The sequence below is a fragment of the Chiloscyllium punctatum genome, chromosome 44 (assembly GCF_047496795.1).
Source record: "Chiloscyllium punctatum isolate Juve2018m chromosome 44, sChiPun1.3, whole genome shotgun sequence".
In the NCBI taxonomy this organism is placed as follows: domain Eukaryota; kingdom Metazoa; phylum Chordata; class Chondrichthyes; order Orectolobiformes; family Hemiscylliidae; genus Chiloscyllium; species Chiloscyllium punctatum.
This window is the reverse complement of record NC_092782.1, coordinates 27043655-27054137: the sequence shown is the minus strand read 5'-3', so window position 1 is coordinate 27054137 and position 10483 is coordinate 27043655.

Genomic DNA, 10483 nt, shown 5'->3' with positions numbered 1-10483 from the left:
TCTTTTTATGTACTGGCTTGGTGAGTTTCATACCCTAGCCACAAATGATGGATTTCCTGTCACTCGGTGTTAGCAGCTCACCAAACCTAATCAATGATGCATGGCTAGGTGGAATACAGGCTATGATGGGGTCACAAATGGTTTCATCTTTGACTCCAGGCTCAGAGCAAACGCAAGTTGGAAGGGTGGAGGCAAGAGTGATCATAATTTTGAATTTCCTCAATGATTTCCCCTTGTTAGCCATTTTCATTGGATCTGGAATCATGGCAGATTGTGACTGAAACTCACTTCAAGTGATGTCAAGTTCCAAATTTAAATCCCGGCTGGAAATTCAGTATCTTCTTGTAGATGAGTGGGTTTCTGACGACTGTGGGAACTCTGCTAGTTAGGTCAGTGTGTGAACCTTGAGGGAAACCTCATGTGGAATCAGGAAGCATTTCACAGGTAAGTTTGGAAAGGTTTGCTAATGCTCTCTGATATCCTGATAACTCCATTATGGCCCCTTATATTTATGATGTCCACTCCACGCTGCTTCATATTCCCTTTACACCTTCATGTCCCTTAACTGCACTATGTGCATCCATACCTCATTTCCTTGCATTACTATGTATAGAACCAATGATGCATAGGCAAGACTGTCAAGTCTTTGAATGCTCCTGAAACTAATATGATAAGGAAAGGGCCTTTGAGAATTTACTGTTTGCTGAATTGAAATCTTAATTACATTGTAACAAATTATCATTTCTTTGTGGTTTTTCAACACTATTTTTTACTTGGTCAGCAGTAAGGTGCCATTAATCCTTTTGATTGGGGGGGCAGTTGGCACTCAGCTAATGGACTGACAAGAAGCCATATCTCTCTGCACTAAAGTTTGGTGAAACGGTGTGCAGTTTCAGGCTCTATACTTACTTGCATTGGAAATGGTACAGTGATTGCTCATCAGATTGGCCCTTACCATAAAAGGCAAAAGGCTGTGTAAATTAGGTCTATTCTGTTTGAAGTTTAGAAGAATGAAAAGTAATAAAATAAAACATTAAAAATTTTGAAGGTTCTGAAAAAGAGTCACATGAGATTTGAAACATTAACTCTAACACTGCCAGACTTTTGAGTTCCTCTAACTCTGTCATGTAAATTGTTGGAAATTTCAACTGCAGAGGTTTGTGGATGCTCCATCATTGAATATATTTAAGAGGTGGACAGATTTTTGGTTTCTCAGGGAACCAAGGGATACAGAGACCAATTGGGCAAGTGGAGTTGAAGGTATATTTCAGCCACATTCGCATTGAATGGCGGAGTGGACTTATTAAACCATATATTCTACAGCTGCTCTTAATTCTTATATTCCTATGAGGCCCAATCATAAAAAAAATCAGGCCTTTTACATGGTTCATTCGTCGGACTGTGCAATCCTCTTTCCCAAAGAGTGTATCATACTTTGCATTATATAATTTTAAGTTTTCATGGAATATGTACTTACAGACAGTCTTTCAGTGTCATGGCTGACTTTCTCCTCTCTTGCACCACTGTAGCATGGGAGGGCAGGGACATAAACTAAGGTGAGGATCAGTGAAACCAAACCTTTAGTTATTTCTAATGGTCAGGATCTTCACTGGGAACCTGTGTTGCTCCAAAAAAAGTGCCTGCCTGCTTATGTATAGATGTATGTGAATAATGCAGTAATAATGAATGACATCATCCATCTAATTTCCTGTCATTTTCTGCTTCATTTGCATTGAATGTAATATATGCTTGTTTAAAACGGACTTGCCAGGATCAGCTGCTAAGGAAAAGTGCAATTTGAAGGGGCAAAACTAGCTTGAAATGAAGACCTTATTTCTGGATTTAAGTTTGTGTGCTTGAGCAATGATCCTCCTGATAGGCTTTGCAAATTAATTTCGATCAGACTTAAAAGCTCACCCTTTCTTAGATTTCGTTAGACTATCACGTACCACAGCACGGACTCAAATTATGGTGGCTTTACTCAAGTTTACTGTTAATTGTTCAGTCACTGCAAGTCCATGCTGCCCTATTTACCCTTTCCTCCTGTTTAGGATCTACACTAAAGCACCATTTCCTTATTCCAGTGTCATTTTCTGTCATCCTCTCGCATGCAATGTGTGTGCATGTAGCATCCGAATTAAGTACTTCTCCATTGTTAATTGGGTGTATTCAATAGCTCCTGATAGCCACTCCAAACATCACTGTCTCTTAATGACAACCTACTTTCATTTGTAAAATTTGAGAGGTCTGCTTCTGCTTAGCATTCGATGTTCTTCCTCATCTTTGCTGTCAGCATAATAATATTTTGTGATCATTATAAAAAGTCCATACAAATGAAGGTTTGATGTTATTTGCACAATATCCAAGATTCCACAGAGTTATACAGAACTTCTTTGGTGCTGTAACTTAATTGGTGTGAGTTTCTTTATGGCCATGTGGCTTTTGCTGCACTATATTTAACAGATGTATTAAATGTAAAAAATTAAAATACACAATGATCAACACAGCAAATTACACTACAGCAACAACCTTTATTTACTTAATACCTTTAATGAAATGAAATGTCCAAGGTGTGTCACATGAGCATTATAAAACAAATTATGATATTAAATTACAACATCTAGCTTACTCATTCATGATTTTGAAAATAACATGTACAATATTTCAATCTTTCTCTTCTAAAACAGTACAGTGAAACAGGATAAATCGATGAACTAGAACTGTCAATCAATTGAAAGAAAAACCATTGGAAAAGTTTGGCTGGCATACCTATTGTAATGTGCCAACAAATCTAACACCCTCTCCTGGTGGATCAGGAATGAGCATTTATCTGTCTTCAAAGCTGCAGTAAATGGCATTTCAAACAATAACACTTTCCTGACTGGAAATGTAAGCAAGTAATTGCCGTCATCTGATCATATTTGCATGGTTGTACACTGAACCTTTCACAGCTATTTGTTTGTGCAGTTGGGGCCAGCCACCTTCCACAGAAGGTGACCCTGATACAAGGCAGCAAACATTTCCAGTCAAGGCCAGAAACTTTCTCTCATCTATTTTAATAACACTTGACTACCCAATGCAAGAAAATGTCTCTTTTACTACCCACCTCCAAAACCATGGTTTCTTTGCGTGAGATTGTTAACTTCTCCTAAAGTAGTACATTCTCTCCATGTCTGAGTGGGTTTTCTCTGGGTGCTCTGGTTTCCTCCTGCAGTCCAAAGATACGCAGGTTAGGTGGGTGGCCATGCTAAATTGTCTATAGTGTTTAGGGATGAGCAGACTAAGTAGTTTAGCCATGGAAAAGCAAGGTTACAGGGATGGGGTAGGGGGTGGTGAGTCTGGGTGGATGCTCTTTGGAAAGTAAGTGTGAATTTGATGGGCTGATTGGCCTGCTTTTACACTGTAGGGATTCTAGTACAGGAAACTGTAGACTTCTGACTACTAGGGACTGGATTGACATTGCCTAGAGCCACTTCTCAAAAAGGATAGAGACATTCATCCTGTCATTCTGAAATGGGTTTAAATTCAGGTCCTAAAGGTTAAAAGGTCAGTGATTAATGCACTGTATCATCCAATTTTTCTTCAAACGTCTTTAAACTTTAAGCAGTGATATAAGTAGATTCTCTCCCAACACTCAATAACCATGTCTTTAGGAATTGATTTAAAGTAGCATACACGTCTTAATTTTAAAACATATAATTTAATACATTAAACTGAAGTGATTTCTAGTTTGTCACAATTATGTTTGGAATAATTATTTTTTGTAGATGCTGTATGGAAACATTTGGAAAGCTGTATAACCATGCAGTACTCAAATGAGAATGTTTCATTAAAGATGAGTTTACATGGGAACTGTGAATCCACAGGGACATCAATCCCCATAACAAAAAAGTCAAGGCAACCCAGGCAGTCTGAATAAATGACCACAAAATGTTATTAGCTATAAAATACGAATCAGCTGGAAATCATTCACGGAATTCTGAAGGAAGTAAGTAACATAATGAAAGGATTTACTTTACTACTAAGGTTTATTCCTTGACATATGTAGGCTCTGAGTAAGACATAATAAAAATTACTATAAACTGTATAAAATAGAATAGTAAAGTTTCAAAACAGACCTTTCCTGTTACAATTTTTTTTAAAATTGAAAAACATATCCTATTAATTTGGACTCACCTTTGGCTTTAATATCCAATGGACAGTGAACTTATAAAATACATTGATTTGTACAGTTAAGGCACAGCGAAGTATTTTGGGCTTTATTTTGGGCTTTTAAATATTAAAACCCAAAGATTCACCAGAATGGTATCAATACTGAGGGATTAAGGAAAGAAAATCTGAAAAGTAGGGCTTTCGTACTGGGAAACAGAAGGTTAACCTTGTCTTCTTATGTGGTTCGTGTGTGGAGTGTTACATAGGACCATCTAGTCTCCCAGTAGTATGCTGCTTGTGACCACAATCTTTTATGCAAGAACTCTTTATTTACAGCTAAGGATGCACATAAATTGTGCCTTCATAGTAGGTTAGAGTGTCTGCCACTTTCCAGATCTAACCAGATATGCAACACAACATCATTTGTTTCATTGTCACCATGTATGCTTCTGAAGCTAAACCTGTTACTCTACAAATGTATACATATGTCAGAAAGTGTGGTGCTGGAAAAGCACAGCTGATCAGGTGCATCCGAGGAGCAGGTGAGTCAATGTTTAGGGCATAAGCCCTTCATCAGAAATCATTCCTGATGAAGAGCTCATGCCCAAAACGTTGACTCTGCTACCCCTCAGATGCTGCCTGACCTGCTGTGCTTTTCCAGCACCACACTTTTTGATTGATCTCCAGCATCTGCAGTCCTCACTTTCTCCTAATAAATGTATACATATGGTCTATGGTTAAGTGGCTATGCAGTACAGGTATGGGTATTGGACTTCTCTATACCTATGCACAATGTCTGCAGACTGTTTGACATATTCTCAAAAGTGTGCATGAAAACTGATACTCAAACATCAAAGTTAATTTGTAGATGAAAGGCTTCCAGTTGCTTTGGAGTCTGCAATGGCCATGAGTTGGATTGCCAACTTTGAAAAATGATTTGGAATGAATAGGAAATTAATTAGATCCTTTCAGTTTGCCAAAAACCTAGATGATCATGATCACAGTAATAATGGCAAAGAACTATTTCTATTCATTGCAACGAATATTTTGTGGCATGATGATAGATACAATTCACCAAATAGGATGCATTAAGCAGAAAGCGTTCTTCAAATTCTTGATGAAATACATTCCACTCCAGTGAATGGCATCTCAAGTGCAGGTACCATTTTACTAATAACATCTCTAATTGAGGCTGCAGTTGTTTTTTTTTTATTTATTCAATTCGTGGGCATCGCTAACTGGCCAGCATTTATTGTTCTTCCCTAGTTGCCCTTGAGGAGGTGGTGGTGAGCTGTCTACTTGAACTGCTGTAGTCCAATTGCTGTAGGTTGACCCATTAGGGAGGGAATTTCAGGATTTTGAACCAGTGACAGTGAAGGAAGGCTGAAATATTTCCAAGTTGGGATGGTGGCTAGCTTGGAGAGGAACTTGAAGGTGGCAGCGTTCCTATATATCTGCTGCCCTTGTCCTTCTTGATGGAAGTGGTTATGGGTTTAGAAGGTGCTGTCTGAGGATCTGTGGTGAATTTCTGCATCTATCTTGGATACTAATGCACAGGTTCAGCCTGTGGAGGAATCAGATTGATCAAGCCCTTTTTCATTGGCTCAGTGATCTCATCACATAGGACAACTTCAGCAGAAATTGTTGATCATGTTGAGAACTGTCCAATGTCAAGAGAATGGCAAGAGTTGTTAGAGTTGCTTCTCCATTATATACACAAAATAGAATATCTACTGTGGAAAAAAAATGTTATATTCAAGATATCGAGCAAGCTATGGGCTAATAATTTTATGATTAGACTTGGCATGAACAGCCTAAGCAATGCACACTGACTGATGGCACACAGTCACCTCAGATCATTTTCCCACTTTATATTTGTATTAAGGAGAAATAACACAGAAGAAATGCAGAATACACTGTATGCAGGTAAGGAAAGTACAGTACGGTCATAGCATTTCAATGTTGTGACAGTTAACTTTGGAAAAGACAGCTTAAAACAGTAGTATGGTACAGGAATGTTACATAATATAAACAGAGGGTAATGGTATGTCATTATGTTCCAATGTATTGGGCACAGGTAAAGTTGTCTATTTACACATTGTTTGGCACAGGCCCTTTGTAAACGTGTAGTTCAGATCCTGCTTTGATGTAAAGATAAATATTTTATTGATGGCAAACTAATGTAGAGATAAATTTGTGTACCAATGCAGGTGTCTTACACTATTGCAAAAATGTTGCTGTGTTAGAGAGAGTTTGGAGACATTCGCAAAGGAAATGACTTGGGTCACAGCGTAATCTGCAGTGCTTCCTGACACCAACAGGTGAGACTGCGCTGCCTGCTTATTAAAATAAATGCTTTCCATTTTTGCAAAAGGGTAATGGATTATCTGTCTCCAATTTATGAATTAAAAATTTTAACATGCAAATTGCAGTCTCTACAATGAACGTGGGTACTTAAGGAGGAAATGTATGTAAGAGTTTGCAGCAGCATTGGATTGGAGGCAACTGGGGCTTAACTACTATCTCCCTTCTCCCAGTGGCTTGGACGTGGCATGATTGACGCAATTCATGTGTTCTAGCTAATTATTTGACCTGTGAGAAAACATTGCAGCCAACAGACATAAATGAATACTTCCTCATACAACATTCGTGAGCAGTAACGACACCAGTTAAAAATGCAGTAACTGTGGGCATGAGAAGTCACTACATTGATTCACAGAAGCACTCAACAAAATTAAACATAATAATGAAAGAGGGAAAGAAAATCTAACAAGGCCCTATTAAGTATGAAGAGCAGCATCAGGCACATGATAGTTAAAAAAAAGCACAGGCCAACTGGAATAAGCCGATGGCTAAAGACCAACGAGGAACTAGCTTCCTGCAGCCAGCTGCTGTACGACTTAGGGAAGAATAATTGATTGCTAAATGGCATTTCAATTGGAAGAATAAATGAACAAGAAAAAAATCACTGACTAAAGCAAAATGTTGTGGACACTGAAAATCTGAAATGGAAACAGAAACAGAAAGTTTTATAGATTTCAGCACACCTGGCAGCTTCTGTGAAGAAGGAAACAGAGTTGATGTGTGGAATATTCTCAGGCTCTGAACAATATGGGTTATGGCGAGATGAGAGCCAGAATTGGGTAAGATGATCATTAAGCCGCATCTCCATGTTGAGATTATCCTGCTACATCTTGTCGTCTTTTCTGAAATAGCTTGGATTATTCTCACTAGACCACAGTGAGTTCCCAACTGACATTCATTATTGGTTGTTAAATGCTCGATTGACATTCCTACTCACCACAGGCTGAGATTTTACCAAACTCACTGTAAAAACTAGCCATCAGGAAAACTCAACATGGAATCAAAGCCTGGTGCTATATAAATTCCTCTTAATGAGGCGTGTTAGATTTTCTCTCCCCCTTTTATTGTTATGTTTCACTTTGCTGTGTGCTTATGTGAATCAACCTTGTAACTTCTCATGTCCACAGTAACTGCATTCTTAATAGGTGACTTTATTAGTCATAGATGCTGAGTGAGGAAGTATTCATTTATGTCTGTTGGCTGCAAAGTCTTCTCACAAAATTCATTGAAAACGATAAATTGCATCAATCATCCATGTCCAGGCCAATGGGGAGTAGGTTGGTAGTAGTTAAAAATCAATTGCCTCCAATCCAAAGCTGCTGCCAACACTCACGTACATTGTTGGTGGGATCAACTCTAAAAGACCTCCATATTGGTCACCAAGCACCAACATCCCAGGTACACTCAATGGGCACCAACTTCATGCACTCACATCCATGGACATTGGTATCTGACAAGTGCCAGACTCTAAGAACCCTCATCTCTTATCCAGTTACAGTGTGCTGCGGAATTTCAAAGCTGTAACTTAAGAGTATACTGGCAACTATCTTTGTAATGCTGCAGCGAGGAAACACCCTTCAAGCATAGATACCCAGCTCATTCACTGGACCAGGCGGCATCTCTGTGCTCATTGTTTGTTACTATAGCACTCACTCATGCTTGCAGCACCTCTGTCTTGCAATGACATTTTGTGCACTGGTCACCTCAGCCAGAGATATCAGGCTCAAGTTATTACTGTCTTGCATGTCATTTAGAGCAGGACATTACAAGGGTTGTTAGCAGGCCTCACTCTGAACATAGATGGCACAGTTAGTACTGTTAGTGGTGGTAGTGAGGTTACCTGTGCAAGTGAGTAGACTCATGTTGAGGGCACAGAGGGTTAATAGTATCACAGGCTGGGTGAGAGTGAGTGAGGAAGACGTTGCAGGTAATAGTGAGAGTGGTGAAGCATGAGCTTTAGTGTGAGATAGGTCCAGTTGAGATAGAAAGTGATAGAAAAAAGTGATAGAAAACATTTGAATCACCAACATCATTATCCATAGCTCCAGACTACAACAAGCTGCCTGAGACTGCTGCATATTAGCTTGCAAGATATCTGCAGCCTCAATCAGAGATTTTGTTAGATAAATCATAGCTGCACTTATGATGGCATTCTCTGGAGTGGAACATATTTCATCAAGAATTTGAAGAACACTTTCTGCTTATTGCATCCTATTTGGTGAATTTTATCCATCAGAATGTCATCAAATATTGGCTACAACAAATAGAATTAGTTTTTTGCCATTATTACAGTGACCATGATCATCTAGGTTTTTGGCTGTTGGAGATCATATTGATGCAACAGCACAGTAATCAATCCCCTTACCCATTGGATTCAGGACCTGTCTTCTTGCCTTATCCATGGTGGATATTGTAGTACTGTGGGTCAGATTTGTCTTTGGGTGAAGAACTGAAGAATAGATTTGTTGCTTTAAATGGTGTGCATTTATTTAAAGAAGGATATCAAAATGTTGAACATTTTGCAATTATTTGAATATAATAATGGATGTAGCAGACATAAATGTAGAAAAAACATGTGTCTGTACTTATATTATAAAATGAGTCATTGGAGGTCAAGGAGCTGAAAATCTATCACCATTCTAGTAGACTCCTGCATTAAATCTAGTAGTGGGCTGACTAGAATGGTCATTGGCTGAGACTTAGCCTTGTAGCCATCTTTCCAAGATGATCTTTTGATAGAGGAATTTCCATCCACCTCTACAAACCAGCAACACAAAGTTAGTAGGTGCTGAGATTCTCTAATTCAGGACTCTTTGCTCCAAACTTCAACCAGCACGTCTTTTTAGGGGAGCTGCAAGGGTATAAAAATTGCTGTTGTTGTTGAGGCAGTGGGGGAGGTGCACAGCAGTTCCCTATAGCTGTCTAGACACAACTGGTGTTTTCAGGGTTTGTGAGAGACAAGGAGAAGATAGGTGCACTGGTAGATGTCCATACAAAACTGAAGATCAGTTTCTCTGAAGCTCCTGCAGATCACCCCACACCACTGAAGGCCCTCCTTCCTTGGTCCACATTCACTTTACCCACAAACATCATCAATGTCAACCCCTCTATGCTTCTAGGATGTTGTATGACTCTATGACCCTATGACTATGACTAAAGTCTGATGCATCTTGGCAGTTGTGCTGGGAAGCATGACCCTGAGATTTACAGGGTCCAAATGTAGATCTGGCTCCCTTGGGAAGTAACGGGAAATAATTGATTTGTTGCATGAAAGTCTGAGAACAGGAAACCATGAACTTTAGGTTCGTTTATCCTCAACAAATGTTACTGAACAGTGGGAGCTTGTGGAAATGTCATTGACAGGTTAGTCATTCACAGTATTACAGAAGAACATTCAAAATCTTCAGAAAAGTGTTCAGATTCAACTGCTACTAAAAGCTTACCTTTTAATTCAGAGACACAGATAAACACTAAGATCAGAAAAAAAAACTTTTTTTCAGTCAATCATTTGAGTTTTATTCAGTTATCCAAACAAACTCAAAAATAATGTGAAGTTTGAAAACCAGTGGGTTTACTGGCTAGAGAAATTCTGCAGGCCTGCTCCTGTATTCAAGTTGTGTGAACCTGTTGATAATATCTACATGCTGGCTTTTTACAATGAAGTAAAATAGGAGGACAGTCCAAATCCAGGTGCTTGAAGGACTTCAGAGGCAACAGGGATAGTTTTGTTTTTCATTGGGAACATTCTTGAGTTCAATGAAATGAAGTGAAGATGAAGAGAGCTCTAGAACAATTTTGGTTGATGTCAAGGTGTTCATCGAGTGCACTGTTTTAGAAGATGGGGGTAATAAGGAAATGAGAAAGATTTGACAATAACTCCAGGTAAATTATAATTTTGGTTTGATTATTCTTATTACCACAATTGACATTCACAATTAAAAATAGGTATAGTCCTGTAATCTTCAAA